Source organism: Aptenodytes patagonicus, chromosome 6, assembly GCF_965638725.1.
Source record: "Aptenodytes patagonicus chromosome 6, bAptPat1.pri.cur, whole genome shotgun sequence".
Taxonomy (NCBI): Eukaryota; Metazoa; Chordata; class Aves; order Sphenisciformes; family Spheniscidae; genus Aptenodytes; species Aptenodytes patagonicus.
Genome location: NC_134954.1, coordinates 32,261,927 through 32,277,083, shown reverse-complemented (window position 1 = coordinate 32,277,083; position 15,157 = coordinate 32,261,927). Strand labels below are relative to the sequence as shown.

Genomic DNA, 15,157 nt, shown 5'->3' with positions numbered 1-15,157 from the left:
CCAGGAAGCCCCCCTGATGCCCACACAGCAGGCAGACATGACGGTCGTGAACCTTGCTGCTGCTCTTGGAGATTTTGCTGATCCTTGCCACAAGATGGAGCTGGGTAATGCTGAAGGGAAGCTCTTCCTGCCCACCACCATGGCTTGTCCCACGGAGCTGTGTTATGAGCACCAACAAGTCCCCATCTTGCCCAGGGCTCACTGGAGACTCTGGGAAAGGCTGCTGACACTGCTGACATCTCGAGGTATCACATTCAAAGCATCTTCTCTGTAGAAGCTGCTCCTGTCTCTGTACCACTGCAATGCATGGTTGCTGGAAACCATGTGGGTGGTTTTGCTTCTCCTTCTTTTTTTGGTTTTGTGCTCCATGTTTGCTAACAGGAACACCGGAGAAACCGCTCTGCTTCGGGAAGCATTGAGAGCAAATTTGCTTTGTGTCTGGAAAGGTCCATCTGCCCAGCCAGCCTGACCTCCCATGTTGGTGAAGGAGTGGAAAACAGCAGAGAAACCTCTGAATGAACCGGAGACTTTGGCTTTCTAATGCTCAGCTCTTGACTGAGCTTTGAGATCTTGGAAATGCCTCGTTGAAATAAATGAGGAGGCAGAAGGATCAAGGAGACATCAGGATGGGAAGGGATGGCTGTGCCCCATACCAGGTGTCTCCTATGTACTTAGGACCACGCTCCCTGAGCTGGGGTTTCTTTCATTTGCTGGAAAAGAAACTCCTCCAGAAAAGGGAGCAAGTGGAGGCTTAGTGCTCCCTTGTGCTGCCTTGCAGAGCACATCCACTGCCACTCCAGGCCAGCTTGGAGAGATGGGCCGGCAGAAAACCATTGCTGTCACCTGCAGGTTTAGTCCCTGCAATGCTCTGCCGATGTGGCAGGGCTCGGCACTGCTCCCTAACCTGTGACTGGTTTCTGCCCAAGTTCTTCCTCCATAATCAGATTTCTTCATCTATTTATTTCCTGGTTTCAACCATCACATAATTCTCAGCCTGTTGTCTCTCTGGGGACTTGTATCACCTGTGGGTGAGCAGGGCAGCTCCCTGTCAGTGCTGCCGGGGAGATGGCCATGCTTCCAGCCCTGTCCTGAGCCTCATCTGGCAGAGGCTGTGGGGCCTGTGCCAGGGTCCCCCTTGGCTCCCAGCTCATCATCTCGTTGCCTCCACCACGAGCCCTGGCCCTCAGATGCTGCAGGGTCTTGCCCCTGTGGCTCCCCTATATCTTGCCCCCCTTCACTCCCCCAAACCCTGCCTGCCTGTGACCCTGGGTTCCATAACTACCCCCAGCCCTGGGGCTCCTCAGCGTTGACTCCCACCCCCTCCCCACCCAGCCTCTGGGGCATCTTCATGACTCCCCATCTCTGTCCCAGCTCCAAGACCCCATGCCATGTCCCTGCCCTGGCTCTGTGTCACCCTGACGTAGCCCCATGGTGACCTGCAGCACCCACAGCACTTCATAAGGGACAACTCCCTCCATGAGGGATGTTGGTGGACCATCTGCCAGGGCTCTGTGAGCACCAGCAGGTCTTAGTGGCCCCGGCCAACCTCACCCTCTGCTCATGGCTCTGTAGGCTCCATTTAACGTCAGCCCCAAGCACCTAGGCTTGGTCTTAGGCTGTAACTTTACCTGTGTCTATCTCTGTCCCTTTCTGACGTCCCTGTGCATAGGTGGACCTTGGACCTATGCTGCAGGTAGCCTTGTCCCCAGTCCTGTCTCCCAGATGGACTTTGGACCTACGCTGCAGCCTCGTCTCTTGTTCAGCCTCCATCTCCTGCTGCTCCTGGGCTCCCCCAGGCTGAATCATACTCCTTAGCTCACCTTACCTGGGGCTGTCACCAGAGGCTGCCCATGCTGCCACCGCCTCCTCCCTTGCATGCTCCTTTAAGGAGGGCACCCATGGCTCATCCTGCCCCTGGCTCTTGTTGCTCTTTGGCATGGAGCTGGGATGGAAAGGGATGCCGTCACTCTGCTGAGCACAGAGTCTTGAGCACAGCAAATGCTCAGTTACACACTGGACCTGTTTCGATACTAGAGATGAGTTATTTTTTTCCTTTTCAACTTGAGCATCTCCATGGCTTCTGAACTGGACAAGAGGGTTTCCTTTCTGCCATCTCTTGCTGTCCTTAAGGCCATCACAGTCAGACTTACCTCTAGGGATACTCTGGCATTGGACAGCCGAAAATCAGTGCCCTGCTGAAAGCCAGTAACAGACTTTTGACCCTCCTAGCTATCCACTGGAGATGATGAGTATCATCAAAGACAAGGCAGCTCTACCAGTTTTTGCTGGGTGAAGGTTTTCCCCTACGCTGCCCTGATTAGGTTTAGGCACTTTTCTCATAGAGCACAACAGCCAGCGTCTCTCCCTTCACTTCACTTATTCCCAGCTCCGTGTTTGCAGGAGAGATGGATACAGGCAGACTGGTATAAACCCACAGACACTCATTTCTGCCTTTTGCTTTGATAGAGACGCACAGACGAGTTTCACGGTGAAATCTGGACCCAAGGATGTCCACAGCAACCTTCCCCCTGGCTGCAGAGCAGGCAGCTGATCTCCAGGTGAACTGACTTGTCCAAGTGGGCCAGTTTTGCAGCAGGGAGATTATTTTCTTCTGCCTGGGCTGCTGTCTCTTTCAACATCTGTACACTCAGTTGTCCAGGTTCCCACTGTGCCCTGCTTTGAGTGCTTGACCAGCATCTCAAAGTTTCCCTGCCTGCAGGTGAGCCCACATGAACAGGCAGGGACAGCCTCGGTGACATCCTCCATTGTTCACCCACAGGATTGTGTGCTTCGGATAACCTCCCTGCTGACCCACTTTGATGCCTCATGCCTTTCCTGCACCAGGTGGGAGGTTGGACTGGAGACCTGCAGATGTCCCTTCCCACCAAGACCTCCGTGAGTCTGTGTACAGCGGGTGGTGAGCAATCTGAGGCAGGTGAGCAGGGAGAAAACAGGTATAGCTGTATGGTTTTGCCTCTTGTTCAGTACAGCTCCAGGCACCTGATTTTGGGGCCTGGAACTCAGGTAGCACATTCACAGCCCCCTCCCTGCTGCATTCAGTAGTGCCAGAGACACCCCTGGAGGGTTCCTGGTTTTTAGGCTTGAAATGTGTGCAGTGCCCCAAGCCTTGCAGGAGATGCCTTACGAAGCTTGTTTGCTTAAAGCTGCTCTACGTCTTGCTCCATCTCTGACACAAAGTCCACCCCCAGTGGCTGGAAAGAGGTAAATTAGGCGGTTTTCCTCAGAGGAAAGCTGGCAGTAGGTGTAGGACAGCAATGTAGAGCTGCCTTGCAAGGGCACTGGGGTTTGTAGGAGCTGGGGAGGAGAAGCCCAGGAAAAGAGCATTGGGGGCAAAGAGGGACTTGAGGGCTTTGGCCGAACAAGAGACCGTGTGTGCACTTCCCAAATCTGGGGGTGTCCCATGGGGTCTGGAAACTGCCTTCCTGCCACTGAGACACCTGAGGGCTGGGGAACCCTCGGTGCTGGTGGCTGGGACACCTTCCTCCCGCAGCTTCCCTTCTCTGCTTGATGGAGACACTGGAGTGCAATTTCCAGGGCTGAGCTGGATCTTTGCCTGCCTTATTAAAAAGCATGGCTAAATTACTGGGTCTCTATGCATGGTCTAGGAAGGTCATAAACAAATGTATTGACACACTTCCCATCAAACTGACATCAGCTCTGCTGACCTGGGACATTTTTGATACCATTAGCTGCTTCTGCTTTGCCCCTTGGCAAGAAGCAATCACATTTCATTTCAAGAATTTATCACTGGAATTTGCAAAAGGCTTAAAAAAAAAAGTGTCTGGGTCTGGCTTTCTATCCTTAACAGCTCTGTCTGCAACATGCTGGCATGTCAGGCGAGTCTTTCCAGTGAGAGGGTAGGAAAAACTCTGCAGTGGAGGCTGTAGGGCTGTCCAGATGCTGAAAGGGTGACCAGGGAAGGGAATGGCCTGACTCTCGAGGACCATCACTCCATGCTCCTCTGTACCCACATGGGAATAAGAGAGCTGTTCCCACAGCGCCAGGAGGTCAAGCTCTGCCCGATTGGTGCTGAAAACTGCTGTTTGACACCGACATTCTAAATGGGGTGTGAACGGTGAGGTGGCTGCGTTTGGTGATGGTATGAGTTACTCATCCAGGGGAGGATGCCAGGAAGGGGTCAAAAGGGTCTTAGAGAACAGAGCAATAGAACAGCAGGTCGTGTTCAATGTAGGTAACTGTAAAAGTGATGCAGGTGGGAATATGCAGTCCCACATGGACACATAAAACACAGGGCTCTGAGCTGAGCCTTACAGCTCAGGAGCAGCATCTTGTCCCTGAAAATGTCAACTCAGCAAGGATCAAAAAAGGAAAGCAGTGAGGAAAGGTGGAGAGAAGAAAATAAAGGACATCATTTGGCACCAGTATGAACCCACAGTTTTCTCATCATCATTCTTGTCTCAGAAAGGACACGATGGAAAGGCAAACAAGGACAATCAAAGATCCAAATGACCACGTGAGTGGTGGAAGCCAGGCTTTAAAACCAGATCAGAGGAGGTGGGGCTCTGTGCGGTGATGGTTGGGCTGTGCAACTTGTTGCTAAACGGTGCTAAATGTTTACAGAGATTCAAGGGGAGCCTGGAAGAGCATTACTAGGTGGGAACCATGTCTGGCTGAGGAAACCTCCTAGGCTGAAAGTAGTTGGAGGCCAGGAGAGTCCTCAGGGGAAGTATCAAATTTGCTTGCCCTGTCCTTAGTCTTCCTGGGGCTTCTGCTTGTGCTCAATATAGGACAGACTCGCCTCCCACCATACCACCATTCTGTGCTGTGGCACATAGCTGCCTATACCACCAATGCAGCCATGAAAGCACGTGGTTGTTTACCATGGTTTCCTCCCACTGGGACATAAACAGGCTTGATTTTTAAGACAAACGATTTATGGTAAAAAACAAACCATGGTTAGATGTGATGTCTCTGTTTTAACAGTCTGTCCTTTGTGTTCATGGTTGCCTGCCTCTGTCACCCCTGTTTTCACAAAAGCAGATGAAAGTGGCTCTTGGGTGGAAGAGCAAAAGTTTGGGCACCATTAACACAAGGAAATGCAAAGCAAGAGGCAACAGGCTGGCTGTTCCTGGATGGGGACCAGCAGGGAGATCAGGCTCTGGGAGGTGGGGAGGCTTATCTTGCAAAGCCCTGGAGTCATGGCATGTAGGGTTACCTGCAGGGTTAGGAAGAAGGGGAGGTTTATTCCATGGAGTGGGACAATGAAGGATTTCATTGCATCTTTCCGCTCAGTTTTTTGTTTTTTGCTGGTGACTGCATGACAAAACATCTCGATGTTGAAACACAACAGTAATTCAGGTGCCTTCAGTTCTGCGTTGTCTCTCTGGCTGCAGCTGTCAGGCAGGACTACATCTCCCGGGCTACACTGTCCTGGCTGCTCTGGGAGGGGCTGGGGCTGGTGGGTGTGCCGCAGGAGGGACAATGCAGCCACCAAGCATGATGCATGGAGACCAGCAACATGAGCCTGTGGGTGAACATTATCCTGCAGGCATTGCAGCAGGAGAGGAGCACGGAAACTGCTGTGAAGTGGTCATCTTTTGCAGGAAAAAGAGGTGGCCTTTAGGCATGGTGGCTCCCAGGATTTGGTGGCCCCCTGCGCACAGTGGCTAACTGGCACAGTGGCCCATAGGCACAGTGAGCTGTGAGCATGGTGACTTCTGGGCACAGTGGCTCCCTGGGCACAGTGACCCTCTGAGAACGGTGGCCCATGAGCACAGTAGCTCCCTGGGCAGGGTGGCCTGTGGGTATGGTGTTTCCTGGGATTTAGTGTCTCCCTGGAGACGGTAGCCCGTGGGTGGGCATGGTGTTTCCTAGGATTTGGTGGCTCCCTGGGGACGGTAGCCCATGGTCACAGTGTTTCCCAGGATTTGGTGGCCCCTTGGGGATGGTGGCCCACGGTCACAGTGTTTCCCAGGATTTGGTGGCTCCCTGTGGACAGTGACCCTCAGGACATGGTGGTCCCCGCCCACGGTGGCAGGTGTCCCCTGTGCACGGTGGCTCCCTGGGGACAGTGGCCCGTGCACACAGTGTTTCTCAGGATTTGGTGGCTCCCTAGGGACGGTGACCCTGTGGGCACGGTGGTCCCTGCCCACGGTGGCAGCTGTCCCCTGTCCACCGCGGCTCCCGGCCATGGTGACCCAGGGACCGTGCGCCTCGGATCCACCCTCCCCTGGCCGGTGCATTGCCGGGGGCCGGTCCGAGGTCCCCGGGGGTCCGGTGCGGGGTCCGGTGCGGAGAAGGGGCCGGGGCCGCCCCGCCGCCATCCGCCTTAAACCCCGCCTCCGGGCGCAGCCGCCCGTTCCCCTCAGCCCGCTGCGCGCCCGCCCGGTGCTCGGCGCTGCCGGCGGGATGTACGCCGGGAGGAAGAGGAAGAAGCCGGTGCCGAAGAGGTGGGTGCAGCGAGGGAGGGGGAGGAGGGTGTTTCCCCCGGTAACACCCGAGGTCGGCAGCCTGGCAGCCGCTGGGGAGGTGGAGGAAGCTGGGGCAGGCGTGTGGGACCGGGCAGGGTGGCAGAAAAACGGTCTGCGAGAGCCAAACTGGTTATGGGGAAGTGTGTTAAGCTTCTCAGATGCGAGCATTGAAGAAGCAAAAGAGATAGGGAGACAGCATGCTTGAGCTACTCTCTGTTTTAATTAGGGTTAATTGGAGCTAATGCTTTGTAGGCTCTAGCATGCTGGAGGAAAAATAAAAATCCCAATGATGATTGTCCTGTATCCTCAGTGTTCCTGTGAGGAAGCTCACTGGGGAGTTTGAGATGCTCAGCTGTCCTCTGGTTTGAGTTGCAGGCTGGCTTACATTTCAGTGCTTGCGTAAATTAAACGTACAGCAATTGCTATTTACCAAAAGATCTCCTATTCCTCAATAATTAACTAGCATGATGCTCAATAGCTGTTACATAATGCCCCCCTGATGTGTCACTGGAGTTTCCTGACTTTGGGACCCCCATGCCTCCCTCCATACCTGCTCTGAAGTCACATCAGCCTGTTGACCTCAGGTTACTAGGTGTATAGGAAATATTTCTGGGAGGCAGTGGGGGGAGACAGATGAGCTGAGCCCAAGCCTGGAATGAAGGAGGGAGCATCAATGTTATAAATCTATGGTGAGAAGGTGAGCCAGAGCCTCTCTTGGGTGTTTATTAGGGAGTCTTAAGTGTGAAGATGCAAAGGGTAGTTGCTCTGTGTCAAGCCTTTCTGCTGCTCACCTCAGAGCAGCGATTCCAGCCCCGTGGTGGGGCTGGTGTGGCCAGAGTGAGTGTTTGGGCTGGATTTGTGTGGCTCAGGGAGCGGGAGAAGGTGTTTCTTTGGAGCAGAGGGGACCTCGATACCTGGTACTGCATGGCCAACCTTGGGAATCAGAAGCGATTATTTTCTTCTGTGACTGGACAGATCTTGCAGCAGGGTCCTGCTGGGAGAGGCCAGGTGAGCAGGGCTGGGAGCAGCAGGATGTGTGGCCAGCTGGGTGGGGAGGAAAGGAATGGGGTGAGGGAATTCTCTGGTCCCTCTGCAATTTGCTCAGGGCTTTTTACTTATTAAAAAAAATTAATAAAAATTAGGAGACAATGTATCATATCAGGCAACCTCAGCTGTTGTTAATAGTTAATATCACTCTGTACTTGCCAGCTTGCAAAAGTGATAAACTTCCTGCTGGGTTCCCCGTTCAAAGGGCAGCTGGGGAGAACAACACTGCGGCAGCAGCACAGCCTTTGCCCCACTGGGAGCAGAGCTTTCCCTGCAGCTCTGCTCCAGCCCGTCTACACTGGGGTCAGCAGCTTTTCTCAGCAACTTCATCATGAACTTCGTGGCACGGCCACGCTGAGTTTTGCACCGTATCCATTTCATAAGACTGTGCCACATTAGGGCTCCTGCAAACAGAATGGGGACTCAGACCTCTTTAAAATGCCTTTACCTTGCTTTTTGCGTAGGTGTTGAGCTGCTTCGTTGAACTCCAGGGTTGTACTTGGGTAGCAGCACTCCCTGGGACAGCCTTGCACCGTGACTGGGACCTGCAGAGACCCAGAGCTTTGCCCTGCAGTGTGGATGGAGGCAGTCCTAAGGGCAGGGAATTTAAACAGATTTTAAACATCTAGACCAAGCTTCACTTTTTCCGTGAGCGGGGGAAACATTGTTTCCTGCAGTACTCACCTGTGCAGATTCTCTGGAGGCCAATAGTGTGGTTGTGCTCAAGCCAATGCCTTTCTCTTGGTAAGCGTGTGTGACGTGGGCTGATGGTTTTCCTGGCCCTGCCTGCTGGCTTGCACAGAGCTCAAGGGAGCTTCATAACTGCCTGGCAGAGAGTGAACAGATTTGTCAGCGATGAGCACCTGGAAGCTCTTTCCCTGTGGCATCCCTAAGGATGGAGAACTGTGAAGCCTCTGGCCCTGGGAGTTCCTGGGTGCAGGGTGCAGCATTTGCCCACGGAAATGGGCTACCAAAAGAGCTGCCTGGCATCACCAGAGCCCTTTTCTTCTTCATCATGCCTTCCCTCAAGGGTGGCTATGAAGCACCTTGTGTGCTGCAGCTGGGGACATGCAGGAACAGAGACGTTGGGGTGTCCTCCTTTAGCCTTCTGGTGCTTCGCTGCTGGCTGTGTCACCCCACGTGTCTCAGCCAGAGCACTTTCAGTGCTTGGCCAGACTATCCAAGAGACCCTGTTACACCTCTGCGTTTTACCCACTCCCATAAAGAGCAGCACTCCTTGCTCATTTCCAGTCTCATTTTCTCTTCTTTCTGGCTGTTTGTGGGCTAGATTTGGATAGTGAGTGGGCAGAGACTTTTCTTTTTAAAAAAAAAAAAAAAAGAGAGAGAGAGGTGAAGAAAATTATTCTGAGTTTCCTCAAATATCCTTTAATCAGAGACAGAGTCAAAGGAAAACTATTTCATTTTTTCCTTCCTAATAAGTGACTGTGATTTCAAAAGCGTTTAAGCCACTAGCTGATGGAATACCTAAAAGCACAGGTGCCTGTGTGTTTTGCCTAGCTTGTATGGACAAGTTTGGTGATGAGCTGCACCCAACCTCTCTGAGAAGCAGAGTATATTCCTCCTGATGCTTATGTTACAAAACAGCATAACTGAGCTTTTCCAGAGAAATGCTACAATTTTCCATCTGTGCTTAGAAGACCCCTTGGTAGCTCTCTGCAATGAAAATTCAACAGGCACCTCACTGCATTTCATTTATACTCATTTCCTCTTGTCACACATGTGAGCAGTCCCACCAGATGAGATTCAAGAGCGGTAGTAAAGGGGAGAGCTTAAATTGCTGCTAAATACTGGCAGACCCTGTTATCCAAAGCTGCTTTATGAAGCAAGGGTGCCTGTGGAGAGGGAGTTTGTGGTTAGACAAATTACATCAAAACAATATGTGTTGCATGTTAGGGGATGCAATCTAACCAAATACAGAGGGGGAGTCTGAAGGGCTTTTCTTCAAGCTAGAAATTTCAAATCAACATTAAAAACCAAAGGAGACAAGGTGACGTGTCAGACTCATTAAAGTCATTAACTAACCTCTTACTACTGTGCCTCTTCCAGCCCCAAACCACCACCCCCTGAGGGTGTGAAGTCCAACCCCTCCAAGCGGCATAGAGACAGGCTCAACTGGGAGCTGAACAAGCTGACTGGCTTGCTGCCCTTCCCTGAAGATGTGTGCACCAGGCTCGATAAACTCTCCATCCTCCGACTGGCTGTCAGATACCTGAAGGTGAAGAGCTACTTGATGGGTGAGTGTCTGTGTTGCAAGGGGTGAAAAGCTCCTGGGGTCAGTCCCCGCTGCATGGCTCACATCCCACCTGAGCCGTGTTTGCCTTGGGATGGAGACTTGTGTCTCCTGAAGGTAGGATGATGAGTTTTGGTATCAGGCCCTTGTTTGTTAATGCATCAGTGTTGGATCTTTAGCTGACGTACTGGCCTAAAAATGCCCTAGAAAACTGGGGAGGAAAGTGCCATGTCTCCAGAAATGTGGAGGAGCTGGCAATGGTTGCTGAGAGTTGCTATGCTCATGGGACATCTACCCCTCAGGCCTTTTGCTGCTATGACACAGATTTAATCCATGTCCCCTCTGGAAGGAATCACCTTCATTTTTGGATGCTGCACACCCAAATCTAATCTTCTTTAGTCAGTTATGGGTGCCTGGTGTCTTGGAAAAGCAACATCCTTGGGAAAGTGAGACCACCTAATTTTGTCTTGGAAACTGAGTCGTGGAGGTGAAGAGCAGGCAGGCCAGCAATTTGGGAGAGGCTGGGGGGAGGTCAGGAGCAGCGCAGGGAGCAGAAGACCTTGGCCCCATCACTTTCGGAGGGAGTGTCTGACAGAGAAATAGCACCGTGGGTGGAGGGGAGCAGCTTCCTAGTAGCTGGTATAGTGCTGTGTTTTGGATTTAGTATCAGAATAATGTTGGTAACACACTGATGTTTTAGTTGTTGCTAAGTAGTGCTTACACTAGTCAAGGACTTTTCAGCTTCTCATGCCCTGCCAGCGAGACACTGGAGGGGGCACAGCCAGGACAGCTGACCCAGACTGGTCAAAGGGATATTCCATACGTTATGACGTCATGCTCAGTATATGAACTGGGGGGAGTTGGCCGGTGGACAGTGACCGCTGCTTGGGAACTGGCTGGGCATCAGTCAGCGGGTGGTGAGCAATTGCATTGTGCATCACTTGCTTTGTATATTCTTTTATCATTATGATTATTATTATTTTCCCTTCCTTTTCTGTCCTATTAAACTGTCTTTATCTCAACCCACAAATTTTACTTTTTTTTCCTGATTGTCTCCCCCATCCCACTGCGGGGGATGTGAGCGAACAGCTGTGTGGTGTTTAGCTGCCTGCCAGGTTAAACCACAACAATGAGCAAGAAAAACACTGCAAAGAGATCAGCCGAGCTACCCTGGATGCACAGCTACTGCTGGCCGCCCTCTCGCTGCAGCCATACCCCAGGGAAGTTTCATGCTGATGTGCTCACACCATACCCTGTTGAGGAGCCTTTCCCAGGCCCAGGAGTTGCGAATGGTTCAGCTCCTAGTCCTGAAGCTGTAGCTCACACATGGGGCTGCAATGGTGGGATCTCTCTGGCAGAGCTGGTTTCTCAGGTGGGAACCAGAGCAGCTCCCTCCTGCTCCTCCAAATCCCATCACTGGGGCAGTGTTGGAGCATCACAACAGTGTGTTGCCTCTGCAAAGGACTCAAGGGTGGCTGGTGGACCACCCAGTGTGTCTGTGAGTGTGATGGACCCTCGTTCTTGCTCTGGAGATGCTGGCTGTTTGGCCCCAGGTGCTAGCCTGACCTCTCTTGTGGTGTTAGCTGTTCCCCAAGCACCTCTGGCACATCTTCCTAAGCATTGCCAGCTGCCGAAGGCTCTGCTGAGCCTGTGCTGGTGCCGGCTGACTATGGCTGGGTCAGAAAGGCTGTGACCCAGGAGGTCTTTCCTCAGAGCAGGACCCCAAAGGACATGCTGGGGGCGTGAAGAGGCCCCTCGCTGCGGAGGGAAAATGTCTTGTGCTGGCTGCCTTTGCACGAGAGGGGTGATTGCTGCATGCACAGCATTGGATGCACTTTGGATGCTGTAGGGCTCCTCAAAGGCAAAGTTGGACTGAGAGCAAGCCTTGCTGAATGTCTCTTCCTCCATTGTCTGCTTTTTGGGGGACAAACCTGGGAAATAGGATTCACTCCTTGCCTGTCTATGAGATGCAGGGTGGGTAGCTGGTTAGGCAGCCTAATGCCATGATGGCAAGATGTGGTGATTTGGGGATGCGACAGGTCCTTCTATCCAAGGCAGTGCTGGTGTAGCATTAACCTGCATTGCTTTCTCCATTGACGTTCAAAGAAAGGCAGCAATCAGCCCTCCTTACTGATACGGCTGGACTCTGCGGCACCCAGCACGTGTCTGGGCTAAGAGGGAAAATGGGGGTGCAGAGCCTGGCTGGAGGGGTAATCACCGTGCCTGTGAGTCACCACACTCCCCTGCCTGCCGGCAGGACACAAACTGCAGTCTGCAGTGCAAATAAAGCCTGAAAGGCCTGCCAGGGATTGCTTTCATAACCCGCTTAAAAAAGCGGTTGCTTCAACACCATGGAGCAGCGCTTGAGGACTGGGTAACTCCTGCAGCTGGGAGAGGCACGGACTGGTGTGTGTGCGTGGCATGGCATGGAGGGGGGTCATGATGTGTGGACAGGGACATGTTTCATCTCCAGTGCCTTGGGCTTGATGGAATGGGTGATTGACCCTGGTGAAGACAGAGCTTGTGGGGGGCAGGAAGCCATCAGTATCTTTCTATACTTAGAGGCTCCTATCGTGTCTTCTCCCCCCAAGACTGAATAAACTTGGCTCCCTTAGCTTTTGCCCCATGCCCAGTCCCTTGAGGCTCTCCCAGGGCCCTCTCCAGCTGGGGAAGTTGGTCCCCAGGAGGAGACCCCTATGCCAAGCTCTCCAGCTGGGACCCCTGCCTCCAAGCAGGAGCGGTTCCCACTGGAGGTGCTCAGCATGTGCTTTCCAGCCTGAGAGCTGCTTTGGAAAAGCAATCATCATTGAATGGGTTTGTGTTCGGTGGCAGCCTTGCCCCTCCTTGGAGACCCATTCTGCCAGGCCAATTATTCCCATTTGGCCACTGCGCCTGTGATTTCCAACTCCCTCCCCTTGCTTTGCCTGTGTCTGTCCTGAAGTTCATCTTGTTTGACTTCAGATCATCCCACCAGTTCATCAAGGTTCACCTCGGTTCAAGCCCTGCCTGATGAAGACCCATGTCATCTGCAAGTCTCGGTGGCCTGCTCGTGGTGTATCACATCAAGTGTTCCGGGGGGAGATGGTGAAAGCCCTTATGCCATGCTTTCCAGTTCAGTTTTGCTGTCATCTGCTTTCTGCTTCATGCAGGCTCCTCTCCCGCAGCAGGAGAGCGTAGGATTGCCTGGCCGAGCATCCCTGTCCTCTGCTGCCTTGACCTCTTTCCGTCAGCAGCCCAAGCCCATTGCCTTGTCTCCAGGCAGCTTTAACTGGTGCCATGTTGATAAAGAGTTCCTCTTTTTAAGCATTTCTATCGAGTCCGGGCACTTGCCCTTTCTCCTAGACAAAGGGTTAATAGAGCCTATGTGGAGCCAATGTACATGGTTATAACCAGTCTGGCAGGGAGGTGGATGCCAGTAGGTGACCTTGGACGTATGCCTGCCTGGGCTGTGGCACAGGTTAAAAGGAAAAATCCCATGTACTGCTAGAGACGGTTCTTGCAAGAAACTCAGCGTGTGCCAAAAAGCTCATCCGAGGCTCTGCCTGCTCTTGGCTTCGTGCCTTTGGAGCAGACATTCAAGTCTTTGGGGCAGGAGATAGACTAATCGTTTGTGAAAGGCAGGAGGAATTAGTTGCTGCCCACCGTTTGGTGTCCTTCTGCTAGCTCTCCCTCCCTGCTTCATCAAGTCTCCTGTACAGCCTACCCTGTGGCAGTGCTTCTGGGAGTAGAGACGAACCAAACTGGGTTTGGCTTTTTGTTGCTGGTGATGGGTTTCTTGGCTTTTTTTTTTTATTTTCAGTTCAAATGTTTGGGGAGAGATTGATAAGAGATGAGAGATGGACGATGCTTCTTCTGAACCTCTGGTCCTCCCCAACACATCTACATCAGCTGGTATTTTCCTCCTGCTGCCTGTGATATGGCTTGGAAACCCTTTCAGGAAGACTCTGTAGAGGTGATAGGTCTTCAGCTGGTTTCTTCTTGGTGGGGGGTGGGGGAGTGGAAGGATCCACCCACCTTCCTCTCCAGATGGAGGGGGTTATACTGTCCTGCAGAGCATGCAACACCCACTTGAGTTATCAGTGAAACTTCACGGGTATTTGGCCTAGGTTGAGCTGGCCAGGCTTTGTGCTGGTGTCCAGAAGCTCACTTTGGCCGTGCCAGGTTTGCATGTGGGCTGAGCTTGTCTGACTGCAGTCCTCAGTCAGAGCTGTTGAGTTATCCCATTTTGACCTACTGCAAGTCCTCCTGAAGCAAGAAAACCAGCACACAGGCTTCCCTGGACAGCTTCAGAGACCTGTGTAGGTCCAGCAGGGGGTTTTGCTGATAACTTCCGAGAAACTTCAGGTTTTCATGGAGCATTCCCCTCTGATGCCAGTGGACAGGGCTGTAACCAGCAGTCTCATAAAAATGCACGTGGCACCTGTGATGCTGGCCCGGGTCAGTATAAATTATCTGCCACACAGATGCCATGAACAAGCAGCAGCTGGTGGAGAAGGATCTGTTTTAGAAACGTTTTATAAGACCTCCTCTAAGCAGGACAGAAATGGTAGCAACTTCTGTAGATGGACTGAAAGCTCAGCAGGGATGGTTAGCATTTTCTGACAAGCTCTAAAGCTTTTCTGATCTTTTTCTGATCTTGTGCTGGTTTTGGGGTTGACTACTCTTCATGGAAAAAATGACCAATTCCTGGTGTTTCCACCAGTTTGCATCTCAGACCAAACATGGCTCTCACTTTGAGGGAATGAGCCCAGCTCCCATTTTGCATGTTGGATTTAGGGCTGGGTTTGCACAGATTTTTGTGCATACTGTAAATATTTGCACAGTCACTTTTGTAAGGTTGCTTTATCTGATGGACAAAGCAAACAGGATTCATGATGGGTTCACGTTAAAAGCTCGGTGACCTAGAGGTGAGTTTTGCAGCACCACACAACTGAATTGGTCACCCTTCAGGAAACCACGCTCTGGGCTGGCTGTGTTGGCCTCTAAATCCATCTGCAGGCTTGGGTTTATACCCAGTGTCCAAACTCTCCTTTCAGAAAAGAAATTGCAAGTGGGCTCAGAGTGATGCCCTGAGGATCCTCGTTTTCTTGCACTGCATTTCTCATGCTCACTCCAGCCATAGGACTGAGCTTCCCTGTGTTGTCTGCAACTTGCCTGGCTGCTTACATGAGCAGAAATGTGAGGAAGGGGTTTCTAACCTTCTCCATCTTCTCTGATATCTCTGATATGTGGGTGTTATGTGCCTGTGGCTTGGGGACAGACCCATTTAATGGGGTTTAGGAAGTCAGGCAGCAGGGTCTGGGGCAGTGTCCTGGGTGGGACAGAGTGGAAGGCAACCCATAGTGGGTTTGTATGCTGGTATCAGTGCCTGCTTACATGGTGGATACTAGGGAAAGGGACTTGTCTC

At 52.2% G+C, this 15,157-nt stretch overlaps 1 pseudogene across 1 annotated transcript in view; it reads left to right on the top strand.

Annotated features, from left to right (window-relative positions):
- The first annotated feature begins 6,367 nt into the window (after positions 1 to 6,367).
- LOC143162136 (uncharacterized) overlaps positions 6,368 to 15,157 on the top strand; it is a 29,793-nt pseudogene continuing 21,003 nt past the window's right edge. Inside the window, exons 1-2 of the transcript XR_012995645.1 lie at positions 6,368 to 6,431; positions 9,567 to 9,754. The product of XR_012995645.1 is annotated as an uncharacterized LOC143162136 (transcript). The remainder of the gene's footprint in view (positions 6,432 to 9,566; positions 9,755 to 15,157) is intronic.